This window comes from Meriones unguiculatus, chromosome X (genome assembly GCF_030254825.1).
Source record: "Meriones unguiculatus strain TT.TT164.6M chromosome X, Bangor_MerUng_6.1, whole genome shotgun sequence".
Lineage (NCBI taxonomy): Eukaryota > Metazoa > Chordata > Mammalia > Rodentia > Muridae > Meriones > Meriones unguiculatus.
Window position 1 is genome coordinate 68010439 of NC_083369.1, and position 25929 is coordinate 68036367.

Consider the following 25929-nt stretch of genomic DNA (forward strand, 5'->3'; position numbering starts at 1 on the left):
AAAGACCTCAACATAAAACCAGACACACTAAATCAGTTAGAAGAAAAAGTGGGGAAGAGCCTTGAACTCATTGGCACAGGAGATAATTTCCTGAACAGAACACCAACAGCACAGGCTCTAAGATCAACAATCAGTAAATGGGACCTCATGAGACTGAAAAACTTCTGTAAAGGAAAAGAAACTGTCATCAGAACAAAACAACACCCTGGGAAAGAATCTTCACAAAACCTATATCTGACAGAGGGCTAATATCCAGAATATATAAAAAACTCAGGAAGTTAAAAAGCAATAAGTCAAGTAATCCAATTTAAAAATGTGATACAGAGATAAACAGAGATTTATTTCTCTATAGAAGTATTAGACATATAATATAGGATAAACATACTAAAATCTGTGCACTTAAATAAGCTAAGCAAGAAGAAGGACCCAGGGTAAGATGAACAATCCTCATTCAGAAAGGCAAAGTGGATGGAAGTCAGAAGAGGGAGAAAACAAAAAATAGGACAGGAGCCTACCACAGAGAGCCTCTGAAAGACTCTACCCAGCAGTGGATCAAAGCAGATGCTGAGGCTCATAGCCAAACTTTGGGCAGAGTGCAGAGCATCTTATGAAAGAAGGGGGATATAGAAAAACCTGAAGATGACTGGAGCTCCACAAGGAGAGCAACAGGATCAAGAAATCTAGGCCCAGGACTCTCTTTCTGAGATGATACTCCAACCATGCATGGAGATAACCTAGAACCCCTGCAGAGATGTATACCATGGCAGCTCAGTCTCCAAGTGGGTTCCCTAGTAAGGGGAACTTGGACTGTCTCTGACTTGAACTCAGTGGTTGGCTCTTTGATCACCTCTCCCTTAGGGGGGAGCAGCCTTACCAGGTCACAGAGGAAGACAATGCAGCCTGAAGACAATGAGATAGGCTAGGGTCAGATGGAAGGGGAGGAGGACCTTCCCTATCAGTGGACTTGGGGAGGGTCTTTGGAGGAGATGAGGGAGAGAGGGTGCGATTGGGAAAGAATGAGGGAGGGGGCACAGCTGAGATACAAAGTGAATAAACTGTAATTAATACAAAAATTAAAAATTTAAAAAAGAAACCAGAAGAAAATAAAAGGTATACTTTTTTATTCTGTGTATATTTGTGTGCCTGCATGAGTGTACATGCCCCACATGTGTGCAAGTACCCTCAGAGGACGGAAGATCAAGGTCTCTTTGACAGAGAATTACAGGTAGTTGTGAGCACCCTGATGTGGGTTGTGAGAACTGAACCGAGGTCCTCTGCAGAAATGATAAGCACTCTTAATTGCTGAGACATCTTTCCAGCCCCAGTTCTAACTTTTTCATACATCTAAGTTTTCATGTAGTGGTTGTATACTGTAAGTAATATGGCTGAGTCTTGAATTTATGTCATATAGAAAAGCCTCGTACTCAAATAGAGAAAAAAAGAGAGGCAAGTATAAGGCAAAACAAAATAACTTTCAAGTGAAAGAATGAAGTTTATTTAGGAGGTAGTCCACATTTTTCAACAGTCCCTATCAACTATCTTGACTTAAAATTTTTTAAAGTGAAAGTCCAACTTTCTAGAAAGCAAATCAATGGCTATTGTTGAAAGCTGCTAGACACAGGATGTAACTATATGATTAGAAATCTGCCTGAGGCATTTTTTTTTTTTTGCAAATGTTGACCACTTTTGTTGATTCAACACTAGTAATGCAAGTGTTTCAGTCCCACTGTCTATGTAAAATGCCATAGAATAGTACTCTGAAAGTCCTTCACCTCTCAATTTTATAGATTGAGAACAAAACCTTCACTTTTACTATGTATGTGGACTATCTAAAAACAATGAAAAGAGATTCTTACTTAAAACAGAGAAAATGCTACCAATAACCACAGATAGAATATTACTTTCAGACTGATCCCTTCAAACACTTGATGATATGATACGTTACACATCTAATTCCATATCTGAGAAAATAAGTGATGGTCCCTGAAAAATACTAATTGGTTTTAAAAAGCAAACTGAAGTGTATACACTAAAGCAGTGGTACTCAACCTTCCCAATGCAATTAATACAATTAATACAATTAATATAATTCCTCATGATGTAGTTACCTCCAACCATAAAATTACTTTTCTTACTACTTCATAACTGTAATTTTGCTTCTGATTTGTAATTGTAATATAAATAACTGATATACAGAATACCTGATATGAGAATCCTATGAAAGGGTCCTGATCCACATGTTGAAAACCACTGCTTTAAAAGTTAGAAAATGGACATCAGAAGAAGAAGAAAACAGGAAACAACCTAGGAACCTTCTACAGAGGACTACTGAAAGCCAGAAGAAGAAAACAGAAAACAACCTAGGAACCTACCACAGAGGGCCTCTGAAAGCCTCTGCCCTACAGACTATCAAAGCAGATGCTGAGCCTGATGGGCAACTGTCAGGCAGAGTGAATGGAATTTTATGTAAGAACTGGGAAATAATAAGAGCTGGAGAGGACAGGGTCTCCACAAGGAGAGCAACAGAACAAGGAAATTTGAACACAGGGAACTTCCCAGAGACTCATACTCCAACCAAGGACTATTCATGGAGATAACCTAGAACCCCTGCACAGATGTAGCCCATGGCAGTTCAGTGTCCAAGTGGGTTACATAGTAATGGGAAGAGGGACTGCCTCTGACATAATCTGACTGGCCTGCTCTTTGATCACCTCCCCCCGGGGGGGGGAGCAGCCTTACCAGGTCACAGTAGAGGACAATGCAGCCACTTTTGATGTGAACTGACAGACTAAGATCAGAAAGGAGAGGAGAACCTCCCCTATCAGTGGACTTGGGGAGTGGCATGCATGCAGAAAGAAGAGGGAGGGTGGGATCCGGAGGGGAGGAGGGAGGGACCTATGGGGGGATACAAAATGAATAAAGTGTAATTAATAAAAAATTTAAAAAAAGTTAGAAAATGACTACAGAGAAATATGAGAAGGAAAAAAAAACTTGATATCTGGAATCAATATTGGTTTTGATGAAACTTCAAAGAACTCTAATTTTAATCTCCTTTATATTGGCTAGATACCAAGAAAGGAATCTTTTTGGAACCACAGTTTCCTATAAAATGCTGTCTCCTATTTTGGAGGTCTAAAAATTAAGAACATCTATTCTAGAAAGAGCTTTTGGGACCTTGGAGTAGTAGCTTTTGGTAAGTAAAACCTGCAAGAGAAGTGTACTTTTGTTTATAAGTTTATACAAAATTTTTGAAATAAGATTTCCAGACCAGCGCATTTATTTCAGCACAAACAGAATGAGTACATCTGTGGAGATCAGGAACAGAGGGGAAGTGGTGGCGGGGGTGGGTGGGTGGGAAGAGGGCAGGGAAGGGGGGAGTGGAGTTCGGGGAATCAGATTCCAGAGACCAGACTCAAAGGTGCTTTATTTTTTAACTTTATTTTTCAGTATAACAGCCTTTAAATAATGGACCATCCCATGGTAGCCTCAAGCACCAGTAACAATCAATCAGGTTGGTACAACTGCAAGGAAATGTTGGAGATGTGGATGAGCAAGGTCACATTAGGAGACTTCATAAGAAGGGGGGAACAGTCACCATCCTAGCCTCTGATCCATTTTGAGACTTAACTAGTGTGCTAGGAGTCCCCAAGAGATCAACACTGTGTTCCATGGATCAGGACCTATAAAGGAGTTGGAGGAGTCACTGACACTTCACTCACCATTCCCTATGGGCTTCCAAAAGGCTTACCTCGACATTCTGCAAATAGCAGTCCCCACTTTTCCATGGTTTCACTTTTTGCAGCTTCCAGCAGTAAGCTTTGGTCTGAAAATATTGATATTTTGTTTGATTTTTTTAAAAAGAGAACAAATCCAAGTACATTTTATATAATTGTAGTGTAGTCTTATAATTGCTTAATTGGTTATTTTAATTTTTCCTTATTCTGAATAATTTATAAATTAAACTATACCATAGGTATGCATATATATGTAATATATATATATATATATATACATAGATAGATAGATAGATAGATAGATAGATAGATAGATAGATAGATAGACAGATAGATAGATATAGTAAATGTAGGCCTCAATTGGTATCTGTGGGGATTAGTTCTAGGACCCTCACTCATGCCAAAATCCAGAAGCTCAAATCCCTGATGTTAAGTGCCATAATTGCCACTATATTTCCATAGAATCTGTGTGCATTCTACCACAAACTTTGTATTTTTTCAATTACTTAGAATATTTGGCACAATGTAAATGCCATATAAATATTTGTAATACTATAAGGTTTTTGAAATAAATAAATTATAATATCTATACATATTCAGCAAAGGCATAGTGTTTTTGAGATTTTCATGTATGAGTACTCTATTTGAATCATTTTCACTTCTCCCTCTTTCCTCTCCAACTTCTTCTATATTACTCTACTCCTCAAATTCAGTTTCTTCAACTATTGTGACACACACACAGAAATGGATACATTGATAGATAGTTAGATAGATAGATAGATAAACATACAGACAGACAGATAGAATTTTCTGAGTCCATTTAGTGTTGCTAAGGTGGCTTGTCTCTGGGAAACGCTGAATCTTCATCTTTCAGCAGCTGTTAATTGCCTATAACTATACTGCTTGTAGCACTTCATCTAGAGATGAGATCTTATGAGATTTCCCTTATCCACGTTGGCATGTCAGCTGCTATTATCCAGAAAAAGCATGAAATAATTTATTTCAAGCCTTGAGAGTAAATAACAGCCAACATAAAAAAATCTAGCAAAGCTCTCTTTTAAAGTTGGCAGAGAAATAAAGACATTTCAAGACATTCACAAAGGAAGGCAGTCTAAGAATGTTAAAGTCATTACTGGAGAAAATAACTAAAAGAATACTAAACACATAAGAAGATGGACAGATTAAATCATGAGACTAATAGAAAGAATAAAGGTTGTGAGAGGAATACATGAATGGATGACAGCTGTGAAGGAATCCATTGTTTTAAGAAAAACGTCTATTAGTAATAGCTTCCAAAAAATATCAAGGAATATATCTAGCCAAGAAAGTGAAAGATCACTACAAGAAATATTTTAGACACCAAAGAAAGAATCTGAGAAAAAAATATGAAAGATGGAAAGATTTCCATGCTTGTGGATGAGCAGAATTGATAAAGAACAAAACTGGAAATCAATCCTAAAATTCATATGTAAACACAAAAGACCCAGGATAACCAAAGCTATTCTTTTGTTTTCTTATCTTAAAGCAGTGGGGGATGATTTGGCTTTATTTTCTTCATTTTAAGAAAATTAAGAAATAGTATTTTAATATAAAATACTGAAAATTTTAAGGTTTTCTCAGTTACACTCTTCATAAACACATATCATAAGACACATTCAAGATGTAATCATTGATAGATGTATGTTCTTTTTTCATTTATTATTTTTATTGAAAATAAATTCTATTCTCATACAAAAAAATTGGCTAAACAATACATGAAATCATTTTGTATTCTATGTAACTGGACATTTAATTCATATTATTTAATTTTTAAGAAATTACAGTTATTAATTTTGTGTGTATGTGGACATGTGCAAAAATGCATATGTACATATCAGGACTCCTGTGTGGAGGGCAGAGGTCAACTTGTGTGAGTTGGCTCTCTCATACCACATAAGTTCGAGGGATCAGACTTAGGTCATCAGGCTTGGTAGCAAGTGTCTTTATCTACTGAGCCACATCATTAGCTCCTTATTTCTTTTCTTTAATTTCATAATGACAGGAAGTTGTAGCTGTGGCTAAGTGATATAATGCTGTTACACTTAGAAATGTCCTGTAAATTCTTTTCATTTTTGTTCAGAAAAGTGATTTGAACAAGAGGAAATAATTCTCAAGCTAAGGGAAATTTAAAGGAACAAAAGAGGAGAGGCCAACAGGACCCAGGATTTGTGACTAAAAGAGCCTGTATTAGTTTTTTATAGCTTCATTAAAAATGTCTACAGACTTAATGGCTTCAACTAACATAAATTTAGATAGCTTTTATAGTTTCTGTAGGTGAGGCGTCTGCACATAGTAAAGTCAGATTTTCTGGTCATGATCTCACTAAGCTGAAGTCAAGGTGTCTATCCAGGACTGCATATCTTGGCAGGAATTAGGGCCCCTTCTAATTTCATGTAGGTTATTGGCAGAAATGTATTTTTTTTCTATCATCAGTGGTCTAAGGTTTACTCTGCCATCAGAGGAGTTGTATAGCTTTCTTTCAAGTCATATCGATCCTTCTTCTCTAACTTCTTTTTTATCAGCTATTAAAAACAAACAAACAAACAAACAAACAAAAAAACCAATAAAGAAACATTTATGCAGGGTCCTCCAATCCAAGATGACAGCACTGAGAAGACACTGTATCTGAGGAGCAGGACAGCAGTGACTACACGGCAACCAACAGACCAAACATTGGGCCCTAAAACAACAACGGCTGTGTTTCCCTGGGGAGAGGAAACAACATGGTGTGGGAAGCAATTGGGTCGTTCTTAGGTCACCCAGCTAAACCTCTGAAGAGTTCCTGGGTCATGCAGGTGCTCCACCCCTCGGGCCAGAGTCACGTGCCTGCATGCTCTGACAACTATGGGCTCCACAACACCAGAGACTGGGTTTTCCAGTTTAGAGAAAACCCCACAGGGAAGGAAGAAATTGGGACTGATGGACCTCAGGTCACCCAGACATCTGGAAAAGGTCTCGGGTTCCTGCAGGCAATCAGCCTCCAGCCCAGAGTCACAGGTCGGTTCACTCGACTCAGTGTTCCAGACAGAACTGTGTGCGCCAAAACACCAGAAACTGGATTTCCCTGTTGGGAGGAAACCCCATGGTGAATGAAACATCAGATCCAACCTCAGGGCACCTAGCCCCCGCCCCCCGAAAAGTTCTCTGGAAATGTTTCCTGGGTTCCTGCAAGTACCCAAGTCACCATCACAGAGCCACTGGCCTGCATGCTGCATAACTGTCCCAGGCAGAACTGTGTGCCCCCAAACACCAGAGACTGTGTTTTCCTCTCAGGAGGAAACTCCACGGTAAAGGAAACATCAGGTCAGACCTAGGGCACCTAGCTGACACCCATCACCACCAGCGCCATGAAAAGTACCCAGGAAAATTTCCTGCAGGCGCCCAGTCTCCAGCACAAAGCCACCTTCCTGTGCCTGTGCTCTACTCACCATGCTAGACTGAACTGTGGATCCTAAAACTCCACAGACTGGGTCTCCCTGTTAGGAGGAAGCACCATGGTAAGGGGAACAGGGACTGTCTCTGACATGAAATCAGTGGCTGGCTCTTTGATCACCTCCTCCTTAGTGGGGAGCAGCCTTGACGGTCCACAGAGGAAGACAATACAGCCAGTTCTGATGAGACCTGGGCTAAGTTCAGATCGAAGGGAAGAGGACCTCCCCTATTAGTGGACTGGGAGAGGGGCATGGAAGGAGATGAGGGAGGGAGGGAGAGAGGGATTGGGAAGGTATAAGGGAGGGGCTAGAGCTGGGATACAAAGTAAATAAATTATAATAAATAAAAAATAAATTAAAAATATTTATGTGATTAGATATGTCTAACTAAAATAATCACTCTATTTCATGGTCAGTTTATCTAGGACTTCCCTTATATCTGTAAAATCTTTTCAACTGAATCTATATTGGTGTTGGATTAAATACCTTGGAGAAGGGTTGTATCAAGACGTGTGGTTAATCTGGATCCCATTTTGAACAATGTTTCCTATAGAATATCAGTCATCTTTTCAGTGAGATGAAATTATGAATAGAAACATTGAGCCTGTAGAAGGCAGTTCAGAGCCCGAATTATCCCCAGAAACTGTAGAGGAGACTCCAAATCAAGGCATGGTAAAGATATTAAAAAAGAGCTCTCCCCATTTTCTGAAGAGGAAATTGAGTTCTAGAGAGGGAAATCCTTCTGGGAGTGGTGACAGCAGCCATCTTATTATGCTTTCTGTAGAATCTGTTGACAGAACACATCATGATTTGAATGTGAAATGTCTCACATACATTTGTGTGCTTGAATATCTGGCTCTCAGCTGGACCTTTTGGAAGGTTGTACTTTTAGAATGTGAGACCTACTTGGAGAAAGTGGTTTGTGGGGAATGGAGGAATCAAGCCTTGTTCTTATTCTCCCCCAAATTATGTTTCCTAGCTGGCTACCTGTGAGAAGATGCCACTGCAGAACTATCCATTCTGGCTGCCATGTCTTTTACACCCTGCATCCTCTGAAACCATTTTAGTTTTGTTCACTGTTTCTGTGACAAATACCCCAATGAAAGCAACCTTAAAGGAGAAAAAAAATATTTGGCTTATAATTCCAGATATACTGTCCACCACTGTGGGGAAGTCCAGAAGGAAGGCACTTGAAGTAGCTAGCCATATCCACAGTCAAAAGCAGAGAGCGAATAAACACATACACACATGCTCACTACTCAGCTCACTGTATCCATTCTTATATAGTTCAGGACCCAACCCTAGGGAATGGTGCTGCCTACAATGGGCTGAGTGTTCCAACACCAATTATCAAAACCGAGACCTCCCTACAGACATGCCCACAGGCCAACCCAATATAGACAATTCCTTCCAGGGACTTTAATTCCAGGTACTGTTAGCTTATTTCAAGCTGACAGTTAAAACGATCATGAATTGCTTCTGCCATGCATTTGGTGATTAAAGAGTAACTAATACAGAATAGCCAGGAGAAAAGACTTTAGAAATATAGTGATATTAGAGTTGCATCAAATGAACTTTCTCACCTATACCATTCTTTACCTGCACTCTGAAATAAGATTTAACCTCAAAAATGCCTATTCTTTGAGAGTTAGACTACTAAAAATAGTGTGTATATAATATTGAATTTATCTTCTATTCATGTCTAATAGAATTGAATGTGGTGAAGTTTAAATCATGAATTATACTTATTTTCTTGGGTTTTTTTTAGATCTTTTATTTTTATTTAAACCAGTTACTTAAGAAGGGCCAGTCTTGGACAAAGATGTATACTACTTCTCCTCATGGACCAATTAGTGGTAGAATTATTTAAAAGCAGAAGTTTAGACTCTTAGACTTTTGGAAAGAGTGTTCAGATCCTTGTCATATAAACTTAGGTTTCTTTGAAAATGTTGTCTTCTATATTGTTCATGGTTCCATGGGTTCAGGCACTAAGGATAATTTTTCAACAACCAAATAACCAATAACCTGATGGAGCAGACATTTCCCATTCATGACAACAATCAATTTTCAATTCTTTTGGGGGATGTTTGTCTACTTGCGTGATACTTCAGGCTGCTTGAGAACTTCCATTTATTGCTAGCCATTGAGATCTTTATGCTTCTCATTACTGGTACACCACAGGGTCACAAGAGAATAGAGGTAATTGGCATAAAACCAGTTTACTTTCTTATAGTTAGAAACTTTGAAGAAATGTCTGATGGGACCTGGGGTTGAGACAGTTTATTCTACTAAGTCATAAAGAATCACCTGCCACTTTTCCATTGCTGTGTTTAGTTTTTCTATGCATCCTTAAATATAACTTAGAACTGACTTGATGGTGAAAGCTATTCCATACATTTAAATGTAAGATGAACCCTTTGTATCATTCCTAAAAATAAAAGGAATAAAAAGAAAGAGCCAATAAGAAGAAAACAAAACAAACAGAATCAGCATATAAAAAATCCTCCAGATGGTCAGGGAAGACACTTCTAGCTACTCAACTACGGTAGTCAAGTCAAAACTGAAGAGTATTCTTTAACACCCAGTTGTGTCATAAAATATTAATTTAATGATTCATTCAACTGTCTGGAACTTTGTTACTGTCCTTACATTTATGTTTATTACTAAATGTATTAAATCTGAGATTACCTACTGCCAAACTGGGGACATAAATTTTTTTAGATATGTTTAAAATTTATTTATTTTCTTAATTTACAGATTATTCACTTTGTATCTCAGCTATAGCTCTCTTCTATTTCCCCTCCCAATCCCACAATCCCTCTCACATATCCTCCCATGTCATTTCCTAAGACCACTCATAGGGGAGGTCAACCTCCCCTTCCATCTGACCCTAGTCTATCAGGTCTCATCAGGACTGTCTTTCACAGTCTTCCTCTGTGTCCTGGTAACCCTGCTCCCCCATCAGGAGGAGGTGATCAAAGAGGCAGCCACTGAGTTAGTGTCCAAGACAGTCCCTGTCTCCGTTACTAGGGCACTCACTTAGAGACTGAGCTGCCATGGGCTATATCTCGGCAGGGGTTCTAGGTGATCTTCATGCATGGTCCTTGGTTGGAGTATCAGTCTCAGAAAAGACCCCTGGGCCCAGATTGTTTGGTTCTCTCTTTTTTCTCTCTTGTGGAGCTCCTGTCCCCTACAGGTCTTTCTGTCTCCCCCTTCTTTCATAAGATTCCCTGCACTCTACTAAAAGTTTGGCTATGAGTCTCTGCATCTGTTTTGATACCTTGCTGAGTAGAGTCTTTCAAAGGCCCTCTGTGGTAAGCTAGTGTCCTGTACCCTGTTATCTCCCTCTTTATATGTCCACTGTGTTTGCCTTTCTGAGTGAGGATTGATCATCTTACCTAGGGTCTGCTTCTTGCTTAGCTTCTTTAGGTGTACAGATTTTAGTATATTTATCCTATAGTATATGTTTAATATCAATTTATAAGTGATTATATACAGTGTGTATCTTTCTGCTTCTGGGATACCTCATTCAGGATGATCTTTTCTAGTTCCCACCATTTGCCTGCAAATTTCATGATTTTTTTTTTTTTTTTAGGGTATGAACAACAGATTTATTTGGTTTCCATGTTCAGGTTAATTCTATCATTGATGGAAGTCAGAGCAGGAACTCAAGGCAAGACTACTAGGGAACATTAGCTCTAAACAGGAAGCTCACAGCCAAAGAAGTATAGCCATGGAGCTGCTTGCTGGCTTGCGCTCGGGCTCATGCTTGGCTTTCTTATAGTTCAGGAATACCTGTCTGGGGATAGTGCTATCCTTATTGAGCTGTATCCTTCTGCATCAGTCAGTAATCAAGATGATCCCTTACAGACGTGTCCACGGGCCAGACTGAACTCAACAGTTCCTCAGTGAGTGCTTTCCTTTCAGATGACTCTAGACTATGTCAAGGCTAACTGGTACATGTAGTAGAGCCCTTATAAAAGGGCTCATGTGCCCCTTTGCCCTCTTCCTCTTGAGGACACAGCATTCTTCCCCTCCAGACAATGCAGTGCCAAATCTCCATCTTGGACCCCCAACAAACAATAAAATTCCTGATGCCTTGACCTTGGGCTTGGCTTGAGCACCCAGAACTGTAAGGATTCCATCTGTGTCTTTATAAGTTACCCAGTTTCATACAACATGAACTAAAATAAGCATGTTTCCCATCTGCCCTGATTCTACCCTGTCACCTTTTCTTTAGAAAGTTTTACCCTAAATCACAAGGAAAACCATTGCATTGATGAAAAGAGTATTACTCATAATCTCTCATCTCTCATATAACCATTGCTTTCTGATCTTTTCTAGAATCAACGAGTAATTTTTTTTTAAATTTTTCATCAATTACACTTTATTCATTCTGCATCCCCCCATAAGCCCCTCCCTCCTCCCCTCCCAATACCACCCTCCCTCCTCCCTCTGCTTGCATGCCACTCCCCAAGTCCACTAATAAGGGAGGTTCTCCTCTCCTTTCTGATCTTAGTCTGTCAGTCAAATTATCACTATTTGCAGATGATATGATAGTATACGTGAGTGACCCCAAAAACTCTACCAGGGAACTCCTACAGCTGATAAACACCTTCAGCAAAGTGGCCGGATACAAAATTAAATCAAAAAAATCAGTAGCCCTCCTGTATACAAAAGACAAAAGGGCTGAGAAAGAAATTAGGGAAACAACACCCTTCACAATAGCCACAAATGACATAAGGTACCTCGGAGTAACCCTAACCAAGGAAGTCAAAGACTTGTATGAAAAAAATTTCAAATCTCTGAAGAAAGAATTAGAAGAAGATATGAGAAGATGGAAAGATCTCCCATGCTCATGGCTTGGCAAGATTAACATAGTAAAAATGGCCATCTTACCAAAAGCAATCTACAGATTCAATGCAATGCCCATCAAATTACCAACACAATTCTTTACAGACCTGGAAAGAAAAATTCTCAACTTCATATGGAATAACAAGAAACCCAGAATTGCTAAAACAATCCTCTACAATAAAAGATCTTCTGGAGGTATCTCCATCCCTGATCTTAAGTTGTACTATAGAGCAACAGTTTTAAAAACTGCATGGTACTGGCATAGAAACAGAATGGTGGATCAATGGAACCGAACAGAGGACCCAGAAATAAACCCACACACTTATGGACACCTGATCTTTTTTTTTTTGTTTTTAATTGCTGAGTAGTATTCCATTGTGTAAATATACCAGAGTTTCTGTATCCATTCTTCAATTGAGGGACATGTGGGTTGTTTCCATATTCTGGATATTACGAATAAAGATGCTATGCACATGGTTGAGCAAATGTCTTTGTTGTTTACTTGAGAATATTTTGGATATATGCCTAGGAGTGGCATAGCTGGATTTTGAGGTAGCACTATTCCTAATTGTCAGCAAAAGTGCCAGATTGACTTCCAAAGTGGATGTAAAAGTTTACATTCCCACTAGCAATGGAGGAGGGTTCCCCTTTCTGCCTATCCTCTCCAGCACGTGTTGTCACTTGAGTTTTTGAGCTTAGCCATTCTAATGGGTGTAAGGTGAAATTGCAGAGTCATTTCGATTTGCATTTCCCTGATGACTAAGGACAATGGACATTTCTTTAAGTGTTTCTCTGCCATTTGATATTCCTCTATAGAGAATTCTCTGCTTAGATCTGTACCCGAGTTTTTAATTGGATTATTTTATTTGACACTGTTTACCTAATTGAGTTCTTTGTACATGCTGGATATTAGCCCTCTGTCAGATATAGGGTTGGTGAAGTTTATTTTCCAATCTGTAGGCTGTCGTTTTGTTCTGAAGACAGTGTCCTTTGCTTTACAGAAGCTTTTCAGTTTCATGAGGTCTCATTTTTTGATTGCTGATCTTAGAGCCTGTTCTGTTGGTGTTCTGTTCAAGAAGTTGTATCCTGTGCCAATGAGTTCAAGGCTCTTCCCCAATTTTTCTTCTAATAGACTTAGCATGCCTGGTTTTATGTTGAGGTCTTTGATCCACTTGGAATTTAGTTTTGTGCAAGGTGGTAAATATGGATTTCTTTGCCAAATTTAGATTCTTTGCATTATTCTATTGAATGAACTATCCTCTCTCCTCTCTATCCCCTCTCCTCTCTTAGTATGCCAATGCAAATGGAAAAATAACAGGAAAGATGATTGAATATGGCTGTTTTAAGCTCAAGGCTATTGTGTGTGCATTAAATATGGCGTTTTTGTGTGGCTGAATATGGCTGTTGTAAGATCAAGAGCTCAAGAAGTTAAAAATATAACAAGGAACTCATTAAATTTGTAGGTAAATGGTGGGATCTGGAAAGGATCATCCTGAGTGAGCTATCCCAGAAGCAGAAAGACACACAGGACATATACTCACTCATAAAGACATATAATATAGGATAAACCTACTAATATCTGTACACCTAAAGAAACTAATCAAGAGGGAGGACTCTTGCTAAAATGCTCCATCCCTGTCCATAAAGGCAAAAAGGATGGACATCAGAAGAAGGAGAAAAGAGGGAACAAGTCCGGAGCCTGAAACAGAAGGCCTTTGAAAGGCTCTGCCCTGCAGACTATCAAAGCAGATGCTGAGACTTATGGGCAACCTTTGGGCAGAGTGCAGGGAATCTTATGAAAGAAGGGGGAAACAGTAAGATCTGGAGAGGACAGGAACTCCACAAGGAGAGCAACAGAACCAAAAAATCTGAGCACAGGGGTCTTTCCTGAGACTGATACTCCAACCAAGGACCATGCATGGAGATAACATAAGACCCCTGCAGAGATGTAGCCCATGGTAGTTCAGTATCTAAGTGAGTTCCATAGTAATGGGAACAGGGACTGTCTCTGACATGAACTGATTGGCCTGCTCTTTAATTACCTCCCCCTGAGGGGGAAGCAGCATTACCAGGCCACAGAAGAAGACAATGCAGCCACTCCTGATGAGACCTAATTGACTAGGATTAGAAGGAAGGAAAAGAAGACCTCTCCCATCAGTGGACTTGGGGAGGGGCATGCGTGTAGAGGGTAGAGGGATTAGGATGGGAGGAGGGAACCACAGAGGGGATACAAGGTGAATAAAGTGTAATTAATAAAAAAATTAAAAAAATAAACAAAGCAAGTAATCCAATTTAAAAATGGGGTACAGCGCTAAATAGAGAATTCTCAAAAGAGGGATATCAAATGGCAGAGAAACATTTAAAGAAATGTTCAACAACCTTAGTCATCAGGGAAATGCAAATAAAAAGGACCCTGAGATTTCACCTTACACCCATCAGAATGGCTAAGATCAAAAACTCCAGTGACAACACATGCTGGAGAGGATGTGGAGAAAGGGGAACACTCCACCATTGCTGGTGGGAATGCAAACTTGTACAACCACTTTGGAAATCAATTTATCACTTTCACAGACATTTAGGAATAGTGCTTCCTTAAAATCCAGCTATGCCACTCCTAGGCATATAATCAAAATATGCTCAAGTACACAAGAAGGACATTTGCTCAACCATGTGTGTAGCATCTTTATTTGTAATATCCAAAATATGGAAATAATCCAGATGTCCCTCAATTGAGGAATGGTTACAGAAATTGTGGTACATTTATACAATGGAATACTATTCAGCAATTAAAAGCAAGGAACTCATGAAATTTGCAGGTAAATGAAATGGTAGGATCTAGAAAAGATCATCCTGAATGAGGTATCCCAGAAGCAGAAAGACACACATGGTATATTCTCACTTATAAGTAGATATTAGATATATAATATAGGATAAACATACTAAAATTTATATATCTAAAGAACTAATCAAGAAGGAGGATATTGGGTAAGATGATCAATCCTCACTCAGAAAGGCAAATGGGATGGACCTTGGAAGAGGGAGAAAACAAGAAACAGGACAGGAGCCTACCACAGAGGGCCTGTGAAAGACTTTACTCTATAGGGTATCAAAGCAGATGCTGAGATTCATATCCGAACTTTGGGCAGAGTGCAGAGAATCTTATGAAAGAAGGGGGAGATAGAAAGACCTGTAGGGGGCAGGAGCTCCACAAGAGAGAAATAGAACCAAAATTCTGGGCCCAGAAGTCTTTTCTGAGACCATTCATGGAGATAACATAGAACTCATGGTCAGATGTAGCCCATGGTAGCTCAGTGTCCAACTGGGTGCCCTAGTAATGGGAACAGGACTGTCTATGACATGAACTCAGTGGCTGGCTCTTTGATCACCTCCCCCTCATGCCAGAGAAGATTTACCAGGCCACAGAGGAAGACAATGCAATCAGTCCTGATAGACTATGGTCAGAGGATAGGGGAGGAGCACCTTCCTTATTAGTGGACTTGGGGAAGGGCATGGGAGGAGATGAGGGAGGTAAGGTGGGATTGGGAGGGTGAAGGTGGGTGCCACAGCTGGGATACAAAATGAATAAACCCTAATCAATAAAAAAATTAATTATTAAAAAAAACCTGAGGGTTGGAGGTATGGCTCACCAGTTAAAGGCTAGGCTCACAGCCATAAAAAAAAAAAAAAAAAAAAAAAAAAGCAAGGGAGATTGGCCTGAAATTCTCTTTCTCTTTCTTTGTTGGGTCTTTGTGAGGTTTAGGTAGCAAGGTGACTGTGGCTTCCTAGAATGAGTTTGGTAGTGTTCCTTCTGTTTCTATTTTGTGGAATAGTTTGAAGAGAACTGGAGTTAGCTCTTCTTTGAAGGTCTGGTAGAATTCTGTGCTGAAACCATCTGGTCCTGGGCTTTTTTTTGGAAGGGAAACTTTTGATGACCGCTTCTATTTCCTTAGGGGATAGAGGACTTTTTAATTGATTCACCTGGTCTCAATTCAGCTTTGGTCAGTGGAATCAATCGAGAAAATTGTCTATTTCATTGTGGTACATCTATACAATGGAATATTATTCAGCAATGAAAAATAAGGAAATCATAAAATTTGCAGGTAAATGGTGGGATCTGGAAAAGATCATGCTGAGTGAGCTATCCCAGAAGCATAAAGACACGTAGTTGATATGCTCACTCATATAGAAATATATTATAAGATAAACCTACTAAAATCTGTATGTCTAAAAAAAACTAATCAAGAGAGAGGATTCTGACTAAAATGCTCAATCCCCATCCTGAAAGGCAAAGAAGATGGACATCAGAAGAATCAGAAAACAGGAAATAAGTTAGGAACTTGCCACAGAGGGCCTCTGAAAGGCTCTGCCCTGCAGACTATCAAAGCAGATGCTGAGACCAACTGTTGGGCAGAGTGTATGGAATCTTATGTAAGAAGTGGGAAATAGTAAGATCTGGAGAGGACAGGAACTCCACAAAGAGAGTAACAGAATCAGAAAATTTGAACACAGGGGTCTTTCCAGAGACTCATACTCCAACCAAGTACCATGCATGGAGATAACCTAGAACCCCTGCACAGATGTAGCCCATGGCAATTCAGTATCCAAGTGGGTTCCACAGTAATGAGAAGAGGGACTGTCTCTGACATGAACTGATTGACCTGCTCTTAACCTCCCCCTGAGGGGGGAGCAGCCTTACCAGGCCACAGCAGATGACAATGCAGCCACTCCTGATGAGATCTGACAGGCTAAGATCAGAAGGAAGGAGAGGAGGACCTCCCCTATCAGTGGACTTGGGGAGCGGCATGAGTGAAGAAGGGGGAGGGAAAGTGGGATAAGAAGGAAAGGAGGGAGGGGTTTGGGGATACAAAGTGAATAAAGTGTAATTAATAAAAGTTAAAAACAAACAAACAAACAAAAACCTGAAATACCTCCAAATGTCACTAGAGGGCAGGGTTTATGCGGTTAATATAACAGTGGATATGGGAGTGCTGCTTCTCACTTTGAATTACAAAGCTTAGGAAGGGCAATGAAATATTTGTTGGCACACACCTGAAACCACAGCAGTAAGGAACCTTAGGTTCCTTATTATAAGTTTAAGGTCAGCCTGGGCTATACTTCGAGACCACAATTCAAGAAAAGAAAGCACTTGGAATACAACTCAGTGGTAGAGCAATTTTTAGTGTACAGAAGGGCCTAAATTCCATTCAAAGCAGAAAGAAAGGAAAAAAGAGCTGTTCTTTTCACCTAACAGGATCAGCATGAAGAATAAAGGGACGATATGAGTGATTATCCCTGAGTACCAACTGCATGACACTTAATGAGTAATTAACAGATATCTGTAGTGTTGGTTGAGAGTTCCTAAGGAGTGTAGCTTCAAGAGGTGCAGGAGTGTGATGATCAGGTATAGATATATACTGCACTCCAAGAGATGAGCAGTTTGAAGATACAGCATTTATACTGTAAGGACTAGATGCTCTCAGTCACACCCAGACTTTATCCCAGTCTTTTGCCATTTTTTTAAAAACTGAGAATGGGAAGCAAGCAGTCAGATACATAACTGTGGGAGTCATTTTACATTCACCATAACATATTTTATCTGACAACAGATGCTACAGAAGAAACATGAGGAGATGGCTGCAGGGAGGAATGAAACTTCTGTTGGAAGTGAAAAACTGCTATTTCCCATGTATGTCAGGAAAGGTCAAATGCTTTGGTTAAAAGATTCTCGAACTGGTGCATTTAAAAGTTCACAAGAATATAAGCTATGCAAAATAAAGGAATCTGCATGACTTTTCTGTTGCTATATCTTTAGTGCTTACAACAATGCCTGGAACATAGTAGGAACTAAATCCACATGTTGAATGAATGAGTAAGCACTTTCTATCAGCATTACAAATGGTGAATTGTGCTCTAATTGTCATGAAGTGGGAGTATGAAATTAAGATTAGGCAGCGCTAGAGTAGGGCCAGAAGGTTATGATATTTCTGAAATTATAGCCACAAAAAGAAAGTTCAAGGAGAGAAGAAACATATTAATGTGAATGGCATTTACTGTGAGTAGCATTTTACCAGGGCAAGATTAAGCACTGTGGGTTTTACTGATAAGACTTACCATTTTCTGCTTTAGTATTGTTTAGCATTTGTGTAGTCCAATTCCAACACAGTAAAATACCCTCTTAGACCTGTTATTGGGCACTGAATGAGTTCTATTTTGCTTTACATTTAAACAAGATTAAGACACCTTTTTTTTTTCTTGGTCTCCTTTCTTCTTGCCTTTCTCTTTGTAATTCTACCACCTGCTACTGAAATCTGTTCTCAGCCTCCATCCTCTTGTAAGTTTCTCATAGGCCTTGGCAGAACTTTCTGATGAAGATACTGATTGAGGAAGTTGAAATTATGGTGGCCCTGAACTGGCCAGATCTTGGCAAGCAGATCTCAGAATAACATATATATATATATATATATATATATATATATATATATATATATATATATATATATGAAGACTAAAAGGACTCCTACCTGAAACAGAGAAGTTGCCTGATTTATGAGTCTTTTGTCTCCATGGTTTCCTGTGAGTGTCTACTATTCGGCTGCTTTCTTTGGGCTGCTTCACCTTCTAGACTTTCTGTATTTACATGGTAGGTTTGGATCTATTATTATACCTAAATTCTTTAAAAATGTATCTTGTTTCTAGAACTGGCTCTATTTGCATTTGCATTATTTCTATTATCTTCCTGTTGTTTTCCTATATTCTAGTTGTATAACCTGCTTTTATCTCCACTTATAGTTCTGTTTTTCCTGAAGATAGTAGTTCCCTTGCCAATACTTCTGCAAGCTTGCTACTCAAAACCTGGCTGAGGACTCAGAGGTGTATGCGTGACATGGGTTAAGTGGTGAGGCTTTATCAATTCAAATAAAAGAAAATTTGTAAAGTTAGTTCTAACTAGTAATCTCCTATCCTTTCTCAGTCTTTCAAATTCACATGTTTAGGAAACTGGCCTTATCAGATTCATCTCATCTACACCATCTTAAAAATAAACCCTACATTTTTAGACATGCTGATTCATGCTTGACTAAAAAAAATGGAGAGTGATGAACTCAAGTCCACTATTCTCAGAGAAAAAGATAAGACTTATTTCCACTCCTGCTGTGATTAATAATTTTATATGTCAACTTAACAGGGCTACTGGTTGAGCTATCAAAACAGTTGGCTAAACATTTCTGTGGATATTTCCATTAAGGAATCTGATTAACATTTGAATAGGTAGACTGAGCATAAGAAGCACTTCATCCTTAATGATGTGGGAGTGCCTCATCTTTTCCATTAAATGCCCCAATAAAAGAGTCTGAGCCTCCACTAAGAGAACTATTTCCCAACTAAAGGCTTCAGCTGTGGCATTGCTTTGTTGCTGGTAACTTGTCTCAGAGTAGAACTGAAATTTCTGCCCTGTAAGCATCTCTTACCTGATGAGTTTTTGAAAGGGACTTCTAGCATCAGTCTTCCAAACTCCTAGTCCTATTAAGTCAGACTGGAACCATACCACCAGCATTCGTGCATCTCTAGCTTGCAGATCTTGGGATTTCTGAGTCTTTATGACCATGAGTCAATTTTTCATATCTCTAAAGAACACTCACTGATCTGCTCACGCTTTCACTCTGAAACCAGTATGCACAATGAAGGGCAAGTAAAAAGATGGAAGAGTTAACTGGATGACTACATGTAAAAATGCAAATAGATCCGTATTTATCACCCTACACACGTGGATCAAAGACCTCAACATAAAACCAGACACACTAAACCTGTTAAAAGAAAAAGTGGGGAAGAACCTTGAGCTCATTGGCACAAGAGACAACTTCTTGAACTGAACACCAACTGTGACCTCATGAAACTGAAAATCTTCTGTAAAGCAAAGGACACTGTCAACAGAACAAAATAGCAGCCTATAGAATGAGAAAAGTTCTTCCCCAACCCTATATCTGACAGAGGGCTAATATCCAGAATATATAAAGAACTCAAGAAGTTAGACACCAAGAAACCAAATAATCCAATTAAAAATGAGATAGAGAACTAAACAGAGACTTCCCAATAGAAGAATATCAAATAGCAGAGAAACACTTAAAGAAATGCTCAACATCCTTACTCATCCAGGAAATGCAAATCAAAATAACCCTGAGATTTCACCTTACACTCATCAGAATGGCTAAGATCAAAAACTCAAATGACAACACATGCTGGAGAGGATGTGGAGAATGGGGAAACCTTCTCCATTGTTGGTAGGTGTGCAAACATGTACAGCCACTTTGGAAATAAATCTGATGCTTTTTCAAAAAATTGGGACTAGCACCATTGCAATATCTAGCTATACCACTTCTGGGAATATACCCAAAAGATGCCCCACCATTCAATAAGGATATTTGCTCAATTATGTTCATGGCAGATTTATTTGTAATAGTCAGAATTGGGAATGTAAACTTGTACAACCACTTTGGAAATCAATCTGGTGCTTTCTCAGAAAATTAGATATAGTGCTACAACAAGATCGAGCTATACCACTCCAAAGGACATATCTGAAAGATGCTCAACCATACAAGAAGGGCATTTGCTCAACTATGTTCATAGCAACTTTATTTGTAGTAGCCAGAATCTGGAAATGACCTAAACTTCTCTCAGCAGAGGAATGGATATAGAAATTGTGATACATTTACACACTATACCACTTGGCAATTAAAAACAAGGAAATCACGAAATTTGCAGGCAAATAGATGGAACTAGAAAAGATCATACTGAGTAAGGTAACCCAGAAACAGAAAGATGTATGTGGTCTATACTCACTTATAAGTGGATATTAGCCATATAATATTCGATAAACATACTAAAATCTGTAGTCCTAAAGAAGCTAAACAAGTAGGACTCTAGGGAAGATGCTTAATCCTTTCAGAAGGACAAACAGTATAGACATCAGAAGGGGGAGAACACAGAATGGGACAGGAGCCTGTCACAGAGGGCCTCTGAAAGACTCTACCCATCAGGGAATCAATGCAGATGCTGAACCTCACAGACAAACTTTGGGCAGAATGCAGGGACTCTTAAGGAAGGAGGGGGAGATAGAAAGACCTGGAGGGGGCAAGAGTTCTACAAGGAGAGCAACAGAACCAAAATATCAAGGCCCAGTGGACCCTGAAGAGACTGATGCTCCATCCAAGGACCATGCTTGGAGAGGACCCAGACCTCCTGATCAGATATAGCCAGCCCATAGGCATCTCATTCTCCAAGTGGGTTTCCTAGTAAGGAGAACAGGCAGGGACTGTCTCTGACATGGACTCAGTAGCAGGCTCTTTGATCACCTCCCCTTGGGGGTTGCCAGGCTACAGAAGGAGAGGATGCAGCCAGTCCTGATGAGACCTGATAAGCTAGGGTCAGATAGCAGGAGAGGAGTACCTCTTCTATCAGTGGACTAGTGTAGGGGCAAAAGGGGAGAAGAGGGAAGGATGGTAGGGCTGGGAAGAGATGAGGGAGGGGGCTAAAACTGGGATACAAAGTAAATAAATTGTGAATAATAATAATAATAATAATAACTCTCTTCTTAATGTTAAATAAGATTGAAGAGCAATATTAAGCAGTCTTGAGAAAATATTTGAAATTGTAACTTTGGAGAATTTTGTTAAGACTTAAGGGCATATATTTGTAATACTATATTAGCCACAAACTATAGGATAACCATGTGACAATTCACAGACACAAAGAAGTAAATAGTGCCCAAGTGAAGATCTTAAATCTCACACAGAAGAGAAAATAAAAAAAGCATCTGAAGTAGACAGAGGGAAGGAAATGGGCAGGGAGGGCAACAGGAGTAGGGATCAGGTGTAGGGAGAGCAGGGTGGGTTGGGGGTAGGAGAAGGATGAATGACAGAGCAGGAAAGAAAAAAAAATCCGTGAGGAGGGAGGCATCTCTAGGACAAGGAAGGCTCCCAGGGGTGACTGAAGCTGAGATTCTTAGCATCAGGGATATGGAGCCTGAACTCCCCTCCTCCTCAAGTCAGGTGGAGATTTGCAGTGGAGGGAGGGGAACACCAATGTACCCATAAAGCCTTCAACTGAAACCAGTCTATACTATAGAATTGTATTGATAAAGATGTAACAAAGATTGAGGGAATGGCAAACCAATTAATAGCCCAACCTGAGACCTACCCCATGGAAGAGAGCCAACCCCTGACACTATTCATGATACTCTGCTATACTTGTAGATAGAAGCCTAGTATAACTGTCTTCTGAGAAGCTCCATCCAGCAGCTGGTGGAAACAGATGCAAAGATCCACACTCAAATAGTAGGCCAAGCTCAGGGAGACTTGGTGAGGAGTAGGAGGAAGGACCTAGGGAGCCAAGGACACCACAAGAATACCTACAAAGTCAACTAACTTGGAACAATGTGGTCCAGTTCCCAGACACTGAACCACCAATCAAAGAGCATGCATGGCCTGGAATTGGACCCCCTACACATATGTAGCAGATGTGCAGCTTGGTCATTATGTGTGCCCCCCTAACAATGGGGATGGGGATGCCTGTCATTGAATCCCTTTCCCCTAGCTGGACTGCCTTGTCTGGCCTCAGTGGGAGAGGATTCCCCTTAGTCTTGCTGCTTGAAGTGTCACAGTACATTAGTACCCACATGGGGCCTTTCCTTCTCTGAAATGAAAGAGAGAGGGGAATGGGAAGAGGGCTTGTGAGAGTGGGGGGAGAGAAGGGAGGGGGCTATGATCAGGCAGTAAAGTTATTGGTTAAATAAGTAAAGTAAGACAAACAAGCAAAATAATTAATTGTGGCATGGGTTTAGGTAAGTCATCTTTCTTGTATAATATTCATATTATATTCATGAGTATGCCAAAAGTGTCATGTCTAGAGGATGCTGCTAGAATGGATGCCTAGCTTTGTGTGAAGACATAGATTAAGTGCCCAGCAAAAATAAACAGATACTTGGGAAAATTCAAATAGCTCCATTTATTCTTTTAATCAGGGTCTTTTATTATAATCTTCCTGTTAAAACACAGGCCTATATATTTAGGCCTGGTTGCATAACCTGTATAAGGCCATGTCTTCCTGTAGCTCTTTGTTAGACAAAGAGGTAAGAAATAGTCTGTGCTACAGATATACAGCTCACAATTTGAAGTACCTAACTTGTCCATGGCCCTTGTTAGTTATGCTTAAATAAGTCACATGATGTGAAACTTCCTGCTACTTCTAAAAGATTTTAAGAAGTCAGACTTTTCCCTTATTCTGAGGATTGTTTCATGATTCCTTAAAGAGAATGCTTACCCCTTATCACAGGGAACTAAAAATGTTGAGAGTAGGAGAAATAGTCTTCCCCAGGGAAGAGTATAAGCTCTGAAATCATATATACATATAACTTCATATGAGTTGTATAGGTTGCATATATATATATATGCAATACAAAATAACACACATATGTGTATGTATATACACACATGTATATACACACATATACACATATTGTGTTCTTTTAATTGTTATACATGTATATAATAACAATTGAATAATAAGCTCAATGTAGGTACCAGCCCAGCCTTTGTGTATGTTCAATGAGCAGTGTGGATATTGTCCCTACATTCTAATCACTTTGGTATGAGAAGGTACTCTACAGGCTCTTGAAAGAGAAACCTGGAGAGCAACCCAGCCACAAATCCTTGACCTCCAACCTATTCTGCTTGCAAGATGTGCTGGAGTAATGGAGGTTCAGATCTTGTGGGAGTGACTAACCAATGACTGGTCTAACTTGAGGCCCGTGATGAGAGAGAGAGCCCATGACAATCACTGCCTAGAAACCTCTAGTTGGCCAGGGACCTGAAACTGGATAGCCCAGAGACTTAGGGTAGACCAAAATATGACTTGCCAAGAAAAAAATAATTAACTAAATGATTCCTAATGATATTCTGATAGACTCAGAGGTTCGTGCCTTGTCCAGTCTTCATCCGTGAGGCTTCCTGCAGCAATGGATGGGAAGTGGTGCAGAGATACAAAGCCAGACATTATGCAGAGAGACATTCTAAACTGGAGGTCTCCATCTAGTCTCTACCCTCAGAGCTTGGAAACTTCACGGATGAGGGGGAAGAAAGATTGCATGAGTCAGAGGGGATGGAAGATACCATGAGAACATGCTCCACTGAATCAATTGAGCAGGACTCATACGTTCTCACAGAGACTAAAGGGCAAGCATGGGGCCTGCTGGGGTCTATATTGGTCCTCTACGTATGTTATGGTTGTTAGCTTAGTGTTTTATGTGGGACTCCTAAAATGGGAGCAGCTGTATCTCTAACTATTTTGCCTGCTCTTCAGTTCCTTTTCTTCCCATTGGGTTTCCTTGTTTATGAAGGCATTTGCCTTGTCTTATTGTATCTTGTTTTGTCCTGTTTGGCTGTTGTCTTTTGGAGGTCGACTCTTTTTTGAAGAGGAAATGAAGGGAGAATGGTTTTGGAGAAGAAAGGAGGTGTGGGAGTTGTGAGATGAGTAGAGGAAGGGGAAATTATGGGCAGGTTGTATGAAAGAAGAATATTCTCTTTTAAAAAAAAACAAGAAAGGAATACAAACACACACACACATACATATATATATATTACAGTTTATTCACTTTGTATCCCAGCTGTAGCCCCTTCCCTCATTCCCTTCAAATACCTTCAAATATCACCCTCCCTCCCTCATCTTCTCCCTGCCCTTTTCCAAGTCCACTGATAGGGAGGTCCTCCTCCCCTTCCCTCTGACCCTAGCTTATCAGGTGTCTTCAGGACTGGCTGCAATGTCCTCCTCTGTGGCTTAGCAAGGCTGCTCCTATCTCAGGGGTGGGGGAAGGTCAAAGAGCCAGCCATTGAGTTCATGTCCCTATTCCCCTTATTAGGGTAACCCACTTGTATACTGAGCTACCATGGGCTACATCCAAGCAGGGGTTCTAGGTTATATTCATACATGGTCCTTGTCTGGAGAAACAGTTGCAGAAAAAAAGACTCCTGTACCCTGATATAATTGGTCCTTGTGGAGCTCCTGTCCTCTCCAGCTTATACTAACTCCCCCTTCTTTCATATGATTCCCTGCACTCTGCCTAAGGTTTGGTTATGAGTCTCAGAATCTGCTTTAGTACACTGTTAGTTAGAGTCTTTAAGAGGCCATCTGAGGTAGGCACCTGTCCTATTAATTGTTTTCTCCTACTTCCCATGTCCATACCATTTTTCTTTCTAAGTGAGGATTAATCATCTTACCCCAGGTCCTCTTTCTTGTTTATCTTCTTTAGGTGTACAGATTTTTTTTAATCCTATCTTATAGGTCTAGTACCCACTTATAAGTGAGTATATATCACGTGTGTCCTTCTGCTCCTAGGATACCTCACTCAGGATGATCTTTTCTAGATCCCACCATCTGCCTGCAAATTTCATGATTTCCTTGTTTTTAATTGCTGAGTAGTATTCTTGAACAGAACACCAACAGCACAGGCTCTAAGATCAACAATCAATAAATGTGACCCCATGAAACTGAAAAGCTTCTGTAAAGCAAAGGACACTGTCGTCAGAACAAAATGACAGCTTACAGTCTGGGAAAGGATTTTCACCAACCCTACCTCTGACAAAGTGCTGAGTATATAAAGAACTAAAAGAGTTAAAAGGCAATAAATCAAGCAATCCAATTGAAAAATGGGGTACAGAGCTAAACAGAATTTTCTGCAGAGGAATATAGAATGGAAGAGAAACACTTAAAGAAATGCTCAAAGTCCTTACCCATCAGAGAGATACAAATCAAAACGACCCTGAAATTTCACCTTACACCCATGAGAATGGCTAAGATCAAAAACCCAAGTGACAACACATGCT

At 39.8% G+C, this 25929-nt stretch overlaps 1 protein-coding gene across 3 annotated transcripts in view; it reads right to left on the reverse strand.

Moving 5' to 3' along the window:
- Trpc5 (transient receptor potential cation channel subfamily C member 5) overlaps nucleotides 1–25929 on the reverse strand; it is a 352275-nt gene that overhangs the window by 240492 nt on the left and 85854 nt on the right. Inside the window, exon 1 of one of the 3 annotated variants that reach the window (XM_060374439.1) lies at nucleotides 3749–3825. The exons of the other annotated variants lie outside the window; for them this stretch is intronic. The gene's annotated coding sequence lies outside the window, so the exon portion shown is untranslated. Of the gene's footprint in view, nucleotides 1–3748; nucleotides 3826–25929 lie in introns of those variants that run through there. 3 annotated transcript variants of the gene reach the window in all.